The 18515-nt window shown below is 43.9% G+C and overlaps 1 long non-coding RNA gene across 1 annotated transcript in view; it reads right to left on the bottom strand.

The window, feature by feature from the left end:
- Positions 1 to 18515, bottom strand: part of LOC138405437 (uncharacterized) — a 38285-nt gene that overhangs the window by 1859 nt on the left and 17911 nt on the right. Inside the window, exons 3-4 of the long non-coding RNA XR_011239173.1 lie at positions 16952 to 17045; positions 13567 to 15165 (exon numbers count right to left, since the gene is read on the bottom strand). This is a non-coding gene — a long non-coding RNA (uncharacterized lncRNA). The remainder of the gene's footprint in view (positions 1 to 13566; positions 15166 to 16951; positions 17046 to 18515) is intronic.

Genomic DNA, 18515 nt, shown 5'->3' with positions numbered 1-18515 from the left:
AAGAGGGGGAGGAGGAGAAGGGTGGTGGTGCTCAGTCATTCTCTCAGATGAGGACTTCCGCTAATGTAAACGCAGAAGAGAAGGAGCGGCGAGGCAGATGAGATGAGCAAGAGGCAGGAAGAAAGCGAAAAGTGTGCTTAAAAACCCGGCGCGGTCCCTCCCGGGGGAGCGCGTCGTAATGAGATTCAGCAGTAATGAGGGACAGAACATGGCGCCAGATGTGATTCTAATTCCAATTGGGGGGGTGTTAGAGAGCATATTGTTAAATACAATTAACCCTTTTTTCATATTTGGAGGGAACAAGGGCCGTGGGGAGGGGGGATACAGGCTCAGCGGCACGTTTCCCCGACCCTCCCCATCCCCTCGGCCCTGGCTCCTTGTTCTGGAGACACGGAGGTCGGCGGCCGGTGATCAAAGAGGAAGCTGGACCTGAGAGACTGGGCCGGCAGCAGAGCCTCCTCTGTTCACCACCGCGTCTCATCCCTTACATCCCTGGATCCGGCAGAGGTGGGGTGGGGTCTGCCCTCCCTCTGGTGTCACTGGAGATGATAGCCTGCCCCGGGGCGAGGAGAGAGGAGGCAGCTCTGCTCCGAGCCCTCAGGATCTCATGAAAGGGGACCTTTTTGATTTTATTTTTCTAAACCCCCACATTTCTCAGCTCAGTGGTGGCATTTATTGGCCCGAGACTCAGTGAAGCTTCTGTCCAGCTGTGGAAGAAAGGGGCATCTCCCATTTTACTAGAAAGTGAATCCATTATCACATTATCATGGCAACGGCTGCCAGAGGCCCTGAGACGTTTGAAATTAGTGGTAGTTTTGTAGTAATTAGTTTTGGGAGCATCACTGCAGGAAGTGTAGTTTTTAATAATCAGGGACGTAAGTATTTTAAGGGGAATTTATTTCTTTTTGTTTATTTCTATTGGATCCTCATTAACTTGTAACTGCTCCTGATATTCCTGAGGCCTGCACATGAACAATGTCCAAATAAAACATTAATACAAGAACAACAGTGAGGTTGAAATTAGCTGTGAGCGGTGTGTGATACTAATAATTAGCACAGAAACTTTTCCAGCAAACAAACATCCATATATTTCATAAACATACATCTATATTTAAACTGTGCCATATCTAAACTACCCATGAGTCCAGATTCAACCACTGTAACTGCCTTTCAACCTCATAAGGGTGACATTTGCCTGGAGTACAACAATGATAATAACCAATAAATAATCCAATAATGAAATTCTGTATCAATAGTATTATGAGCCTAAATTAAAAAGATGACTCCAGGTGAACTTAATAGCTTTTTTCCAGAGCTTACAATCAAATGTTCATGTTCTTCCTCAGCAGAGCTCAGTGTGGGTGGAGTATGTTTATTTTCTGACCTAATAAAAAAATCTAATACAGTAATTTTGTGAAGCATCATGTAACACTGAGAAAAGTGTTATAAAGACTATTATTATCATTATCAGTAAATACACCTTGACTAACTTTTCGTCAAATTGCAAGAACATTGTTTTCCTCTTTTGTAATTTTGTGGTGTTATATTTTAGTTGCACTAATGATTTCTCAACCTTTTGGTGCAAAATGTGAGAAGTCGTGGTTACGTAGTCGTTTCGTCCACTTTTAAAATGAAAAAAAACAAAAACAATTCAGTGCAGCAACGGTTTCATTGTTATTTGAAAAAGAGACACAATTTCAAAGTCATGTCTTCAGTAGGAGATATTGAATTTCAGGCCATAATAATTTCTAATTCTTTTCTTTGGAAATTTCTGAATTTAAAGAAAAACACTGGCAGCTACTATTATCCGTGAAAAGAAGAATATGCACCGAAGCAGACTCCTCACTGTGACGTGCTCAAAAAGGATTTTAAGATGTGTTTGGTGGCTTTAATTAATATTAAATCCAAAGCAAAACGTGTCGGTCAAGAGAACATATCAGAGCTCTACTCCTGTCGGTGTCTGTGACCTAACCAAACTAATTTAACAAGGGAAAAGAAAAGAAATAAAAACCACACCCTGGAAACTAATATCTGCAGCCTGATAAATAACAAAAACAATTACAACTCCAGGCTGAATAATAACTTTCGATCCAACAACATTGATTCTCCTGATTGAGCCAAAAACAACAGAACTGCTGCTTTTGTAAAAGTTGAATCCTTCATTAAAACTACTAAATGAAAACTTGATACAGAGAATTGTGAGGATGTTAACTGAGGGTTGTTCCTGAACTCTGGCTGTGGAAGGTTTGCAGACTTTGGTGCCTTCTCGGCTGCAGCCTCCCCTCTCTCTCTCTCTCTCTCTCTCTCTCTCTCTCTCTCTTTCGGAGCCTGGGGATTCGGTGCACTGTGTGTGTATGTTTGTCAAGTGGAAGTGGCTCCTCAGGTTGTAATGTTCTTGTCACTGATAGGTGGAGACCAGCACTGTTACAGAGGTTAGCTGTGTTTGGTTGATCCTCCTCCTGCTTTAATATAATAATCCGTCAAAGAGCATCTCCACTGGTAATTACCTGCTTCCCCTCCCTCTCTCTCTCCCACTGTCTTTGCTCTCAACACTTCAAACGGGGATTTTTCTCTTTGCATACAATATTTATATCCTTTATGTCAGTGGCTGGATGGCATGAAACATTCATGGCACCTTTTCACACCTTAATTTCATGTGATGTTCCTTTTGTTTTGTTTAGACTGGATTTTGAACATGATCTGTCCCACTGTATTCTCTCAAGAGTATCGATTCGTTTTGTTGCTTCGGAATATTTCAATTTACACAGTGAGAGGTGGCAGCTGCTTCGACGAGCCACTGCGTCACCTGGAAAACATTGTTTGGGATTTTACGAGTCTCCTGTTGATTCGTTCACATCTCTGACAAAAGAGTCGTTTATGAAGGTACATATACACTGATCAGTATTTCTAGTTGTACTCAGTGAGCACACACAGCATCTGTTTGAATATTTCATCCATTCCACAGTTTTCTCAATTAATTAGATATAAATGATATGGAACTATATGACAAAGCCACCGTAGCCTACAGTAGACGGAGATTGTATTTATATTGCTTATGTTTTTTAAAGATTGTATTCTGTTTGACCTTTCATGAAAATCTTCATCATTGTAATATATTGAATACAAACATTTCAAAGATGTTTCCAGATAATTTTAACTCTCTTGCTGACTAGTAATCTGCCTCGTTACATTATTTTAGAAGTTACAGTGGAGGCGTGATGCCACAGGATTATATTACTTTAAAACTAAAACATTCCACGTATTTCTTTAGCTATGCCACACCTCCAAACAAATAAAAAGTTGCTTTCAGCAAACAAAGAACAATAACATCAGCAAACTTCTTTATTTTCCCTCCGTAAATCATTTTCACAATTTTTTTTGTCTTTGTCGTCCATGACCCCCCCTGCAGTAGCTCCATGTCCCCCCAGGGGGACTCACCCCACAGTTTGAGAACCACTGATTGTTTACACATCTGATTATTTGGATATTTTTAGTTGCTGCAGCTCTTCTTAGTTTAATGATGTAATTCAAACCAACTTACAAAGCTTAATGAACTCATAAATTGGAGAAGCATCCAGACAGGACACATATCGTCCTCTGGCTCTGATGTAAACACGACCGTCTGTGAAGTTCAGGTCAGAAAATATGCCAGAGTAAAAACTGCGGCACGGTAACGATCCCTGTCTGCGGCTGCCGCCTCCCTCCACTCCCCCTCCTCTGTTTCTAAAGTCTTCTAAAGTGAACACATCCCCCCCAAACTTGTCAGCACTAATGAAGTCAGTATGCAGGGTTGTCTTCCCCTGGCTCTGAACTGATGGGGTGAACATGGTTGTCTAACTGGTTGACTCCCCCGCTCTGCCGTTCCCCCGGGGGAGCTGGGTGAGGAGAGAGAGAGAGCTGAGGGAGGGCAGTGACCCGAGACCAGCTGAGGAGGATAGAGGGGTGGGGGGGGTTGCATGTCCATCATTAGAGTCACTATTTGTTCGTGGCTTTGAGAGCACTGAAGTGGAACTAATACTGAGCAGCAGAATGGACATGGAGAGGGAGGGCCACTTTTTACTGCTACATTAATTAAGCTCATTCTCAACATGCTCCCTGTCTCCTCTTGTGCTGCTGTAATTAAGTGGAGGGGCTGCATTGTGTGTGTGTGTGTGTGTGTGTGTGTGTGTGTGTGTGTGTGTGTGTGTGTGTGTGTGTGTGTGTGTGTGTGTGTGTGTGTGCGTTGGTTTAACCTTTTCTGACATTTAGCAAAACATCCTCACTTTCAGACCTGGGAGGAGACTGAGCTCGTTGTTTAGTATTTTCACTGCGGGAGACGTTTCTGCCTCCACGTTTGAGGTAAATGTACTTTTTAATAGGACTTTAATTATTGTTTTTTTTTAGTATTGTTTCATTTAAAATGTCAGAAAAGGCTGAGAGGCTCTGGCACAAGTTCCCTGAGAGGAAAAGTGACATTAGAAAAAAACAAAGAGAGGCTGTAACCAGAAATTATTGATCAATGAGAACAAATGTAATTAGTTACTTTACAGACTCAGACTTCTCCAGCCCACTGTCGAAGATTTGAGAGTTTTTGGTGAATACTCTGAGAATCTCCTTATTTTTACGCACTTCCCTCTATAGGAGAGTAATCTTTATCTTAAACTTTTCAAACAAATAAATCCTTATTTGACCTTGTCATAATTATAATAGGAGAAAGCTTCCTGTACGCAACCAGCCATAGTTTTGTTTTAAAGGTTTAACGACCCAAAAAGGTTTGTTACAGCTAATCTTAACAAATACATTTAAATACCAAAGTAAATTATACTGCTAAAAAATGTTTTTTCTTTCCACTGATGCCTCATCATGTGCCAATCATTTACAGCTGTGACAGGTATGAATACTTTTGATACCTAAACGAATCTCTCTGCGATCAGTTGTTCACTTTTACTAAAGAGAAATTCTAAATCGGGACTTATGCTGCTGCGTTTTCTTAAGTACAGGATTTAAGGATTTCCTCGATTTAATGAGCTCTGTGTGATGTGTCTTTGAGTGTGATTGATAGGCACTTATTTCTTTGTGGCTCCAGGATTAAATCACTGTATTTTCTTCAAGACGTCAGGGATAAGTGAATGAAAATCACTCGCGGTTGGGCTTGAGCGACCGAGGATTGGCAGCTCTTAAGTGAAACACACTGTTCGGCAGGCCTGCAAGACATCATGTCGCGTGTGCGTAAATACGGGCGGATGATGGATGTCTGTCTCCATCCGCACTGGCACTGTGAAGTGACAGCTCTCTGTAACAGTGACAAGTTGGGTTCCAGCGGAGACAGATTGCCTTCAGGTGGCTCCATTTTCAAAATCTCACCAAGAATACGGAGCGCTTAACTTTCCTTTTGAAGGCTGAAGGGCTCGCTGCGCCTTTTATATTCCAGATTTCAGCAGGAGGAGAAGACAGGGGGGTGGCGGTGGTGGCTTATTTGAGAGTTTGCTTTAATATCTGTCTTTCAAAGATCAGAGCGTGTCAAATCCTCACACCTCATTTTTCATAGCATCTATCACAGGCCATGTAAAATTCCCTTAAAAGTGCATTATGCAATATAATAGCAGGTTTGGGTGACATTTATCCGCCAAGGGGAGAAAGGCTGGTTACAGACCTATTGCCTTTTACAAAAAGGATTTCATCACCCGGGGAATCTGTGTGAATTTCCTCAGTTTGTCTCGCGATTGCAGCCGATGATTAAAATTAGACGTGAACTTTACGCAGACAAATCTGTTTTTTGCACGTGTAAATAATTAGAACCTTAGAGGTGACATGAAGCAAACAGAAGTTTTGTGTGGGGGGGAGGGTTCCATAATGTGACTTATTGTCGAAATACTGTCAGAGCAGTTGATCTAGACAATTTTGAGTAGTCCTCCGAGTGTCTGCATGGGAGTGGGAGAAATTATTTCAGGGCCTGGTTATGCAGAATTTGTAATTTCTTCTTTTTTCATTTTTTTTTAGAAAAGGAAATACCGGTAATAACTATGTGCAAAACCATTAGAATGAATATTTATGTTGCTTGTTATGAAATATTCATTAAGTCTGTGTAAAAAAAGAACAGCGAGTGTGAGACTGGGGAGAGAGGCTGTGTGTTTACTTGTGTGTATTTGTGTGTAAAATGGGGGCGGTGGGGCCCTCATCACCTATTGCTCAGGAGTACTGACAAAACCCCGGGATTGAATATCTGACATCTCTTAACAAAAGAAGCAGCAGTAGCATCTTCTTCCCCCTTTTATTATTTTTCCCTCTATACCATCTCTCGCTCTTTCTGTTTCTCTCCGCCTGGGGTGATGTGAGTCCCTCTGTTCATTCGATCTCCACATCTCTCTCCCTCCATCTCCACCTTTCATTCCCTCACTTCCCCTTCGTTCCATCTACTCAAATTAAGAAATTAATGAGGGATAGGTTCTTTACCAACTGCCCCCACAATGTTTACCACTGATGAAATTATAATGTAGGCCCTGCTGTATTATTTATAAGCCAATTAGGGGAAGTGTTACTTGATTTGATGGGGAGCCGACACACAGAGTACATTTAACTAATGGAGACCAAGAGAGTAAAGGGAAGGAGGGGAGGGAGGACAGCTGAGGCGGACTATTCCGCACGATGCTCTAGGATTACGTGGCTAATTGCCCTGCTTTATCTGTCTGTCACGGATAGCCATGCATATTTTAGCGTTCCCAAAGACTTTGATTGTTTGCACTCGTGTTGGGGCTGTAACAAGTAGAGCAGAGGCCAGAGTGGAGTGTAGTTAAAAACTGGCAGCAGGGGAGGCAGGGAGGGGGCGACGGAGAGGAGGAAGAGGAGTGGGTGGGTGGGTGTTGGGGGGGGGGGCGTGTGCAAAACTCCGACACTGTGACAGGTGGAGGAAGAGTTTTGACAAGGAGCAAAGGGCTGTCGAGGTGGGGAAATGTAACAGCGGCGGAAGAAGGGCCGCTCATCGGGCTGCAATTAGATGGCAGCACAAACAGTCATTAGTTTCACTTATTGTCGCCTGTAGCTGAGCATGGCCGCAGCGACCTCCTCTGCATACTGTTGAGGAATGACTTCATAATTCTGTTTGCTCATTTGTGCGGCTCAGTTGCATCACAGCACGGAAAAGTGGAGACATTCGAGGAGACTACGATCCTGCAGATGCTGCACCAGCAGCTGGAAAACTGTGGTTAAACACAAAAAACGGATTTACACAGATGGTTGAAAACAGGATTAACTGATTTTTCAATTAGCCGACTCATAATTGATCAAGTCTACCTCCCAATTAGAAGCGTTTGCAGATTTTTTCTGTTTGATCACAGAGTAAATTAAAGCTGAAATGAATGATATTGATCAGTTGATTTATAGATAAACTGGTTGGTTTTCAGTTTCAGCTGGTTGGTGTGTTTTCACATCTGTCGATTTGTTTGTGAGCAAGATTACACAAAAACTAACAAATGGATTTCCACAAAATTTGGTGAAAGGATTATGGGTCAGGAAAGAACAATTGTTCTTTCACTTTCTTTAACATCGTGAGATTTGAAGTTTTTTTGACATTTCTCAGGGAATAATTCATGGATCTTGATGAAAAAAAATTATTCATCGTTAGCTAGATAGTAAATTTATTGATAATTTGAGTTATGGGAAAATTGGTTTCAGTTTTTTTTAAATATGCAGATTTGTTATTGTTTTCTAGATTAAGTATCTTTACTTTGGGAAAGAGTCGACATTTTACAGACTAAATAATTCAATAAAAAACGATCAATATAGAAAATTGATGATGGAAACATTCATTAGTTGAAGCCTCACAAAAATGTATTATTAATTATTAAAAAACACAAGACTTATTATTGTTCGTGGAGCTGGCCATACGCTGTTGACCAGTGAGGAATAATTGATTTTCAGGAAATTTATTGGGACCCTCCAGGGCAAGCCACAGGCCAAGACCCCCTGGTGCCGAGCTGGACTGGGGCAGCAGCTCCTGCAGGAACCTGGATAAACCCCTGGAGTGGAGCTCCAAGGAGCAACTCTGACTGATGAGCTTTTTGAAAGCTGATCAGACACTCCTGCTAAGGAGGCGAAACTGGAGCAAAGGCATCTTTAATTATCTGATGAGGGGAAGCTTATCTGAACGGTTTCTTTTTTCTCTCCTCTTTTATCCCGACGGATCACATGGCAGATCTTTACATAACAAAAGAGCTGCCTGGCCGGCCCGCTTCATCTAAAACTCCATGCTGACCCAGACACTCTCTGCGTGTGTGAGTCCCGGTTCTGGTCTGAGGACGATTCACAATGAGTCCCTGCTTCATATTACGGAGTTGAAATTTTCCTCAAATATCCAGCGATACAGATTTGTGACCTGAGCATATTGGAACATTTGTGGTTCTTCTCCCTGCAACGAGTGTGTAATTAATTCACGATTAAAAGTATTAGTACAGGCTTTGTGTGGTGATTTATTTAAAGGCTGGTACTAACGCTGGCTCAGTTTCCTCCTTTAGGAAATGGGTAATAAGATCCAATGCCAGACCTTCTTTAGCGTCCCTCTTCAGACACACACACACACACACGCACATCCCATATTAGCGCATCTCCTCCATTAGAAGCCGACACATAAACACCGGAGCCCTGTCACCGTCGCCGTCACAGTCACCATGTTAACTTATTCATCCCTGTTAAAGCCCATGTAACTGGATAGCTGTTAATTAATAAAGCTGTCGCGTAAATGGTTGCCACCGGACCATCGCCACCATCCATCAGAAACATAATCTCAGGCTTGTTTTCATGCCAGGCCTCAGGCTCAATTAAGATAATGCTATGCAAACGAGGTCTCTCGCCATTAGCCTCATCACTGAGGGGCCGTTAATGGCATAATTGGGGCACTCCACAGAACAATTACCGCAGCACCTCCCACCCACCTATGAGATCAGCGATCATGTGCCAGCATGACTGAGGAGTCGTGAGTCGTGACCGCCGACCGACGAGTCATAGCTGCAGATTGACCTGGAGGTCCGACAGGAGCAGCTGGAGAGCACAGACAGGCGACTGCAGCCAAGACGCAGACGGGCCTTGACCTGGACTGTAATTATCCTCAAGTGATGCATCGGTGCTAAACAGACAAAAACGTTAATAATACCAGGTGTCAGAGAGCAAGCAAAATCATTTTGTTTAAAGGCCCCTGCAATGCAATCCTGTAGACTTGTTTCATGTCACAGTGTCAGGGGGCTGGTGTTGGAAAAACAGCGTGAGGTCAGCAGGGGTCCTGGTAATGGAGAGGACATTTGAATTCAATGTGAAGCACAACAAGCAGTAAACTTACTTTGGACAGAGAGGACATGACACTGACACTGAATTTAAGATGAACACAACTTTTAACTCTGGAGGCTCGGACCCTGAATTTAACTCCTAACCCGTCGCTGCTATGTTACATAAGAAAAAGGACAATTTCAAGATGAAGTCAACTTTTTTCTCAATACTTCTGCTGCACACTGGAAACAATTTTTAGTGAGATCGTTATTCTCAAGTAAAAGTTATGACTAAATGCAACATTCTGAATATAGCAACAGGCAAAGTTTCGCATCCCCCGCACTGAGAATTTACCATCTGAATTTGTAAATTTCCAAGAGACGTTCCGTGTGCTGAGTCACATTCCCACACATTTTCCTTCACAGCGTGTTTGTTGATGATCTGCAGGGTTTTCTCCCTTCGGCAGCAGAGACAAAGCCACATATCCGCAATACCAAGGCCCGTCCCATCTGTTGTCTGCTCACACCTCCACTTTGCTACATGCGCACATACACACACACACACACAAAATGGGTGGGTTTCAGCACTAGCACCATCTATAATGATTCCTCTGACACACATTGGGGCACATCATTCCACAGCACAGCACAGCTTTGCAACTCAAGGCCCCTAAACCTTGCTCAGCCCGCTCACCAGAAACACGCTTCCCTGTGTGTGTCTGCGTGTTTGTAGGCACGTGTGTGTGTGTTCACGGCCATGCGGGTGAGCAGTGAGCGGCTCCTTGGGAATTTTAAGAGTCAAGCTCCCCTAAATCTTCTTGTTTCAACTTTAGAAAATCAATAGGATAAATATCCTGTTTGCCCCACTTGTCCTCAGCCGCCCACCTCCAGCTCGCTCAGGTTATCGGAGCGGAGAATCTCGCTTTCACCTCAGGCTATGTTTAAAATAATCCCTGCTTTTTTGAGCTCTGAATGGCCAAGGATCTCAGGTGCAGCTATTTTTTTTTAAACAGCAAGCAAGAGGGGGAATCATGTTAACATATGCCATCGGAGAGCGCCACTGGCTAAGACCTCCAATCGACCTGCTCCGTGTGTGATTAGGCTAGTGAAGCTGAGCCTGGCCCAGACACCGATCGAAGAGGGTACACTCTCAATATGGATGCGAGCCTTGCTTGCCACGGCCACATCCAGCTGCTTCTATTGATTTTTTTGTCCTCAATTATATAATAAAAGCTCTGTTTCTGGATTTGAACCTAAATCACATAGTTTGACGAGCGACCATGTCCCATAAATCAAGAAAGCATTTTTGACTCATATGAAATGGGATTTTTATCGACTGCATTTGGCAGCCCCCTCTGGAGAGATTTGCACGACCGCTGTGCGCGAGTCAAAAGCGTATGTCTGTGTTGTTTTTTTTTTTCTTCATGTGTTTCAGGTGATTGGACTGAAGACAAAGAGACACAGTCACAAAACTTTGAGTGTGCAGTTCAGCAAGCCACAACTCAAGCTCTTACAAATCTGTTTTGAAAAGCCCCTTGGATTAGTTCTTCCTGTTCATGGTTGACTCTTCTAATTGGAAGACATCCACTTTTTTTTTTTTGCCATTTGATCCATTGGCAAGTTTGTCGAAATCCCTAAATTCTTTTTCCTCCCATGCTAGGACCATCATTGTGAAGGAAAACCCCAACTGGACACTTCAATCTGCGTCATTAATCCTCCATTTAAGAATAACCACTCAGTGAATGATACAAAAAAAATTTGAAACTGCCTTTTCTGATTATTAATCATGAATTTGACTTGGATTTTACACCCCACACTAAGTGGCTCTGATAGTTCAGTACTGCCCCAGGAAAGTGATAGCTGTAAACCACCAGATTGAGATGCATCTCAATTTAGTCGAGAGATGACGACCTTTCAGCATAAAGACTGAAAACAGGAAAAAACACTAACAACTAATCTGCCTCTGTCCGAAAATTTTAAAAATGATACACACCTAGAAACAAACCTACAGTATTCTTGCAGTAAACAGACATTTGACGAACTGTAATGCCCGTCCTTCCGTTTCCTCCTGACACCTTTCATCACTGAGCGATATGACTGTCACTGTAAACCAAAGTATTTCATGCCCTAAAGACCTGGTAAACTGACCCATCCACTCATGGAGCACAAACATCGGCCTAATTTAGAGGAGCCGGTCGTTCCTGCAAATGAGAGCACCATCATTATCACCGAGTGCCATCAGACACCTGGAGGAGGACGGCGGAGAGGCGGTGGCCGAGGATGGCCGGGGGTTCGGTTCGGTGGGAGGGAGGGTAACCTGAGCTTCAGATGCTAATCTTGCTGCGCTTGGGCATTTTCGGGGATAATTGTAGCCCTGGTGAAGCTCAGGTGATGATACAGGCGATCCGCTGGAGTTAAGCCCCGTCATATTCGCCGGTTAGCTCTTTACCCCTCACCTGTCCTTCCCCCCTTTGCTTAGTCTTAATCTAATTTTCCTTCCACTACCCGCCGCCTCCTCACTACAAATGAATATTCCCCAGAATGCCTGACAAACCCGCAGTAAGAGACGATGGGAAAGGGTCGTGGGCGTAACTTTAGCTGGAGTAATGAGGCCTAATCCTCTGCTGACTGGGGCCTGTTTAAACAGCTCCTGGCTGAGCCACCCAGTAATGGAGTAATTAACCCCAGCGCCCTCTCATGCCCAGCAGCTCCTGTCCTCCACGACGACTGCCCCCCATATTCAACTCTGCCTACACTGCTGCATTGTCATTGTCCGGGAAAGGCAGGATAGGAAGATGGGTATTGATGGGAAATAAGCTGGAGACGGGGTGCAGCGTAATGCAATGTACCCCCTTCACGGCATATTGCTGCACTTCCCTGACATTGTCTTTGTAGTGACTCGTCTTTACGTGAGGAAGCAATATCATATTTGCTGTGTGAAGAAACAGTAATGGGAACAGTTCAAGGTTCAAGGGTCATTATAAGCATCCGAGGAAGATGGAGCATTCAGGGGTGAAACATATCTCTCTTCACTGATCTGATTCCCAGACAATCATACACGGCAGATTCTTTGTATTTGCTTTAGGTGGGCTCACGAAAACAATCAGCGCAATCAAACAGCGAACAACCCACACAGGCATCCCATCAAGCCAACAGGAAAAGCCTCGTGTGTTCATGTCCCGGCTCTTGCCGTCTCCAGCCGGCTTAACGCAGAGAAGTGCTGGAGCGTTTGAAGTAAGCAGCCACCACACATTATGCCAGATGAAATGCTATCATGCGCGGTCGCTGAATGGTTTGTGTCATTAAGAGAATAAGGCAAACAGGGAGCCGAGCGCGCTCAGAACCTGCCTGCGTGCACGCCTTTCTGAGGGGAAGGCAAGATTAAGGGGATGTTCAGAGGCTCTCATCTGTCAAGACTTCAAAGATGCCATCGACACTCCTTGTTTCTGCCGGCGCAGCGACCAAATCGCACACACTCTGCCGCCTCTGTGGCTGTCAAAGCTCTTCTGACATCCCCTTTATCAGGTGTACAGGCTTTAATCCAGACATAGATAAATAAATCAACACACAGGGGTCCCGCTCTTTTCAGCGCCTCCTGGTGGCAGGGTATCAGCACAGCCAAGGAAAATATCAATAAGTCATTAGTCGTCTGCTGAGGACAACAAAGAAAGGCCAACTGCTTGGTACAAAAATGAAAATTAATGCACAATTGTCAAACAGAGACAGGCAAAGAAGTGAATTAACCAATTAGCAGAATTTCCATCCCTCCCAGCAGTCACGTCAGATGATTCAGTGCAGATAACAAGCAAGAAATGAAATCAGCAGCGGCATCAAGGCTCACACTCACTGAATTGGGCTCATCTCCTCCTGCACGCCTGAATTGAATTTCAAAGTGGATCTATCAGTTTCTACAAACAGAAAAATGTGTTGCTTTCCACCTTTTTTTCTGAGAGCAGAGATCCGTTTTGACACCCAGTGCAACATCTGGAGCAGACAGATGAGAGGAGAACACAGGAGTTTGAATTAAAGTTGACACGTCAACATGCAGGCAGACACGCTGCACATCACAGCCAGCCCTGAGCAGCCAGGATGGACACATCAGTCTGTTTAGATATCGACGAATTCTGAGCGCAAAAAAGTCACAGCTGAGTGGGACTGGAGAAAGCAATCTGAGATATCGACAATGAAATAAATACAGAGGAACAAACCAAAGCAACAGAAGAAGTGTGTACCCAATATGACTGCTTTAACTCGCAGAGAGCTCTCCGGGTAGGAGGAGAGAAAAAAGACAAGAAGAAAAAACAACACAACCTGGAAAGGCAGAGTGTTGTACCTGTCTGGGTGTATTTCCGTTGGTTCTTTTCATTTTATTTTAACAGCAAAAGCGAGGCAGACAGAGATCACCACAACAGAAATGTGATGTCTGAACTGCGGAGAGAGAGCTGTTGTTCCATTGTTCTGTTTGTTTGTTTTGAAGACCGGTCTGGCAGCAGAAAGCACATCCCTTTCAGAATACAAAAGATGCCTTAGAGGCAACATAAGTGAAGTTTTATGCTGATGACTGACTGTTTGACAAACATCGGGGGTGAAACTACAACTCCATTCGGAGAGGAACGGGAGGAAGGCGCTGGGAAGGGAAAAAAAAGAAATAAATAACAGGAGTACCTGGGTAATGTGTTAAAAGAAAGGGAGAAAAAAGGGGTTTAAAAACTGAGGGAGTGAGAGAACAAAAAAAAAAACTAATTTATATCCTATAAGAGGAATGTGAGGCACCCAGGGGGGCCCTGTAAGTTGTGAAAAATTAAAGGAGACGGATTCAAACTGTCCAATTTCCACATCAAACAAACCCTGGGCTCCCTGCTCCTGGAGAGGCTGCCTCATATCCAACGCATAGCCTCAGAAAAAGGTGCCCCCCTCCTCCCCTCGTTCTCCTCATCCTCCCCCCGCCTCTTCATCCACTCCTCAAGTCCAGCACTGCAGCAGCCAGTTTTTTTATTTTATTTTATTTATTTTTTTTACTGGTACTCTCCATTTCCTCAATAACCCCGCTCTCTAATTCCCCTAAGCACTGTACTGGTTACACTAGCCACTGTCTCTCCCCTGCCTAATTATACCCTTGTGAGTCTATTAATCAACTTGTGAATTATTTAAGAAGGAGAGCTCCTCTGCCTGTAACTGGCTTTGACACCGTGAAGGGGAGACGGAGAAGAGAAAGGCAGTGGATAGGTGCGGGGGGAGGCTCAAGCGAGGAGGGGGAGAGGAGTGAATGTTAGGATGGAGAGATGGAAGGCGGTAGGTGGGTGGATGGAAAGAAAGAAAGAAAGGGAAATGAAAAGATGGAATCAGGGTCTTCGTGCATATGCGTCCCCTGAGAACCGGTGCAACGCTGCACCCAGACGAGACAAAACCCCGATCAACATTCACCCTGTTTGTTTGCTTCTTTTTTTGTGTGTGTGTGTTGTTGTTGTTTTTTCCCCCTTCCCACCCTCTATTTTCATGCATAAGTTTTCATGATAAACAGGAAATTCATGAATTTATGGAGTGATACAGTGAGCAATGGAGGAGGAGGAGGAGGAGGGAGACAGAGGGGTGAGGTGGAGGAAGAGAAAGAGGAGTGAACAGTCAAAGCCAAAAGAGTGAGCCGAGACTGGGAGGGAATTATGTAGACCGCCGAATACACACACATATACACACACACCGCCGGGGTCCTTCTGCTGTTTGACAGGAGGCAGTTCCTCCCCAGAGCAGCAGGTATACGTGTGTCGAAGGTGGTGGTGATGATGATGATGGCTGTGGTTGTTACCATGCTTGAGTCTGATCTCCTGCTGCCGCCGCCGCCCCTCATCAGTCGAGATCGGAGCCCCGACCCTTCTAATGACTCCCATCGACACTGACGCCGACCGTAAGCAGCCGGGGCAGGGAAGAAACAAGCCTGAAAGTGAGATCATTATTATTTTCATAATGTTTTGTGCTCTAAGTCGCACCCGTGGCGCATTGCCGTGCAGCCCACAGAATCTCAATGAACTCCAGCCTGCGGAGTGTTGTGGGGGCCGAAGAGAAGAACTTTTATTTCAAAGATGCCAATAAAGAGTCAGCTCACCTGAATTATAAAAAAAACACAAACATCTTCTTAACGCATCAGATATTTCTGGTTTTAAGATCTCTGCCTGTAATCCAAACAAATGAGGACGACTGCCGTATCTTATACTAGAAAGATGTTCCTCTGGGTAGTTTATTGAGCATCAGTTTTAAAAGTCTTTGGTATATAATAGTGCATTACGAGCTCTGTGGGTTATCAAGAGTGACCAGTGCATTTTCTGGAAAGAGTAAGACAGAGTATGAGACCTCAGCACTTTCTGTTGGATCTACAGTGAGAAACTTTGGCACTTTCACAGCCACCTTGTTTAGTGTGGACCTTCAGGTTTTTCCTTTTCAGGATCAGGATCAAATCCGAACTATGGTTTGTATTATTTGCAGTGTGAAAACACTTTGGAGATTTAGGAAATTTAGGACATTTGGATAAATTGCAGGGAGTTGACGTTTAAATAATAGAAGAAAAAGAAGTGTAAGAAGCTTACAAGTTTAGTGCAGCCTTCGCCTCTGATGATGTAATGTTTAAATTTATTTAGCTGATCGTAATATTATTCAATTATGTTATGTATTAAACAAATTCAATTCCATCGACTTCTATTGCATTCGTGTGGAAAAAGCAAAAAGCAAAACCTTGGCTTTATTTATCCAACAATGCCAATCATGCTTGCATGTTTTCAGACGGCGGTGTGTGCACTTCTCATGCATGTGTGAGAAGGACATGTCATTATGCCCGAGCAGTTTCCGTTGTCTACGAGGGTATGTGAGTCCACACTGCTCCGTCTCAGTGGGATGTTTATTAAATTAATAAAAAGTTGCTCAAGGCGAGCTGTACCGAGCAATGCCCAGGGCTCGGCCGTGATTGGCACTCTCCGCCGCCCTGCATTCTCTCCAGGGTCCGCCCGCGTTTGCTTTAACTAACTGGCCGTGACTGAGGAGAGCAGGCTGACATGAAGCCTCCCCTTCCACCCCCCATCCCCAGATATTATAAGAGGTAGGCAACAGAAGAGACTGAAGTCTGAATGTAAAAAAGGTGACGATTTGAACAAATTTGTCCCCCATTGTCTGCTGTAATCAGTGTAATGGAGATTTCTAGACACTTCATATTCTGCTGAATTACTGTGACCAAAAAGTATTTATGTGAGTGGTAAAATATGCAGACACCAAGTTTAAATAAAATAAATAAAGCAAAGTAGACTCTGGCCTTTCTCTAAGTTACATTCAGCATCTGCAGATGGACTCACAAGTAATTCAAGTACAAGAGATGCACAAATGCGTAGAGGGAAAAGAAAATATCTGTCTTTCATACCGGCTGGTTGTGTCTAATGCTAAACTAACACGTTGTCTTCACCTTCACAGACGCACCTGAGCGTCTTCCTGGCCGTCTCATCTCGTCCTGTCCTTGGACATAGTGCGAAGCGCTGAGAATGTCTGCATATTCTATATTCTTCCACATAAAAGTAAAAGATATAGTTTGGTCACAATTATTCTGCAGAAGTCATAGGATCTAGTCATTTCCTTTAGATGTGAGATGTAATGGAATATTTATGTTGGTTAGCTAATTTTCTAGACCCCCATGTTTTCTTTTGTTTGTTTTTGTTGTGTTTGTATGTTCTGTTTCCATTTACCATAATTTGCAGCTTGGGGCATCTGGTAATGTGATTTTAACACTCAACTCTTTTCCTCCACACAGGACAGGACGGCTGAGCAGGAGGCAAAGGCCTGCGGACAAAAACCCCACAAAAACGAGTGAACGAGACGGAGCAGAGGTCACAGAGAGGAAACAGTATTTATATCGAAAGAGAATAATCAGACAGGCAGGAGTGGAGGAGACTCCTGAGGGGATGATGAGTCTTGTTTGTTGGAGAAAAAACAAATACAACCCAAAAATGAGTCATTATACAACCATTTCTTACTTCACACAAACACTTTATTTAGACTACCGGCATTATGTTCCAATTAAATGCAAAAAGAAAAGTCTGGCATTTGAAACTCTTCAGAGAATCTGCATATCGCCTTTCAGGAAAAAAAAAAACAAAGAGAAAAATTAAAATATATTATCATCTTTTAAAAATCCTTTCAAAAATAAACAAGACAAACACAAACAAAACACAACAAAAAAGCCCCACTCTGTCTCTTTCACTTTATATCTCTCCATCTATCTCGCTCTCTCTCTCTCCAGCTCCGTGACTCTGAGGAGGAAGAAGCAGCGAGAACTCATTTGCATATAAACTGCGAGAGGCAGGGATTGTCATCGGCGGCACATTAGATGCAAGGAGCGCGAAGGGAGAGTATTTTCATGTGCAAATTTCAGCCTCGCCAACTCCCTGCATTATTATTTCATTAGCGCCTAAGAAGGAAACCCCTCCAATCCCCAAACCCTGCCATCATCCCCACGGACACTTCAAGATTCACACCAAATCCCCCCGCCGCGCCTCTTCCCCAGAAGGCCCCACTACTGAGTAGCTGTTTACACCGAGGCCCACCACGCAGGAGGAGTCAATCCGCCTCTGAGATGGTGACGGGAGATCAGATAAGAGGGAGCCACAGGAAGAGGGAGCAGATATACACCAGTTGTGACCAGCAATATTGGTGTTCCTTGCATTAATTGCTTGTAAACTGCGAGGCTGGAGGCTTGCCGGCTTTCAAGTTTAAAAAGGAGATTACAGCCAATTAGTAAGGCCTCTGAAAACCCTTTACTGCCTGGGGAATAGTGGCTGATCCCTAATGTGGGACAGCTGCGAGCAACAAAGGAACAGTCGCAGTCCTGCTTTTGAAAAACACACTTGCAAGCAGAGCAGTTTCAAAACACACACATATCGTATGCGCTCACATGCAAACAAAAAAAGACCCTGATTGATAGAAATAGCTGCAAAGAAGTGCCATTACAAGCATGAAAAATGAATGAGCACATGCAAACATGCAAACAGACGTGCACATGTGCACACGCACTCCCAAAGTGACACAAAGGGAACAGACAGGGAGGTAAATATGTTTTAAAAGGTGAGGGGAAAACGTTTGTGGGTTGGGGAACGTATTTCATCCTTTTAAATCAATTTGTCAGGTTTTTCTCGGAGCCGTGTTGCAGAAAGAGCCGAGTGTTTCCCTGTAAACTGCCATCTTTAATTTCTTTGTCTGACATGCTCGACTGTACCACGACACACCAGAGACCGAGCGTGAGGTGAGCAAAAG

Source organism: Paralichthys olivaceus, chromosome 18, assembly GCF_024713975.1.
Source record: "Paralichthys olivaceus isolate ysfri-2021 chromosome 18, ASM2471397v2, whole genome shotgun sequence".
NCBI lineage: Eukaryota > Metazoa > Chordata > Actinopteri > Pleuronectiformes > Paralichthyidae > Paralichthys > Paralichthys olivaceus.
The sequence above is the reverse complement of the archived record's forward strand: the minus strand, read 5'-3'. Positions and strand labels throughout refer to the sequence as shown.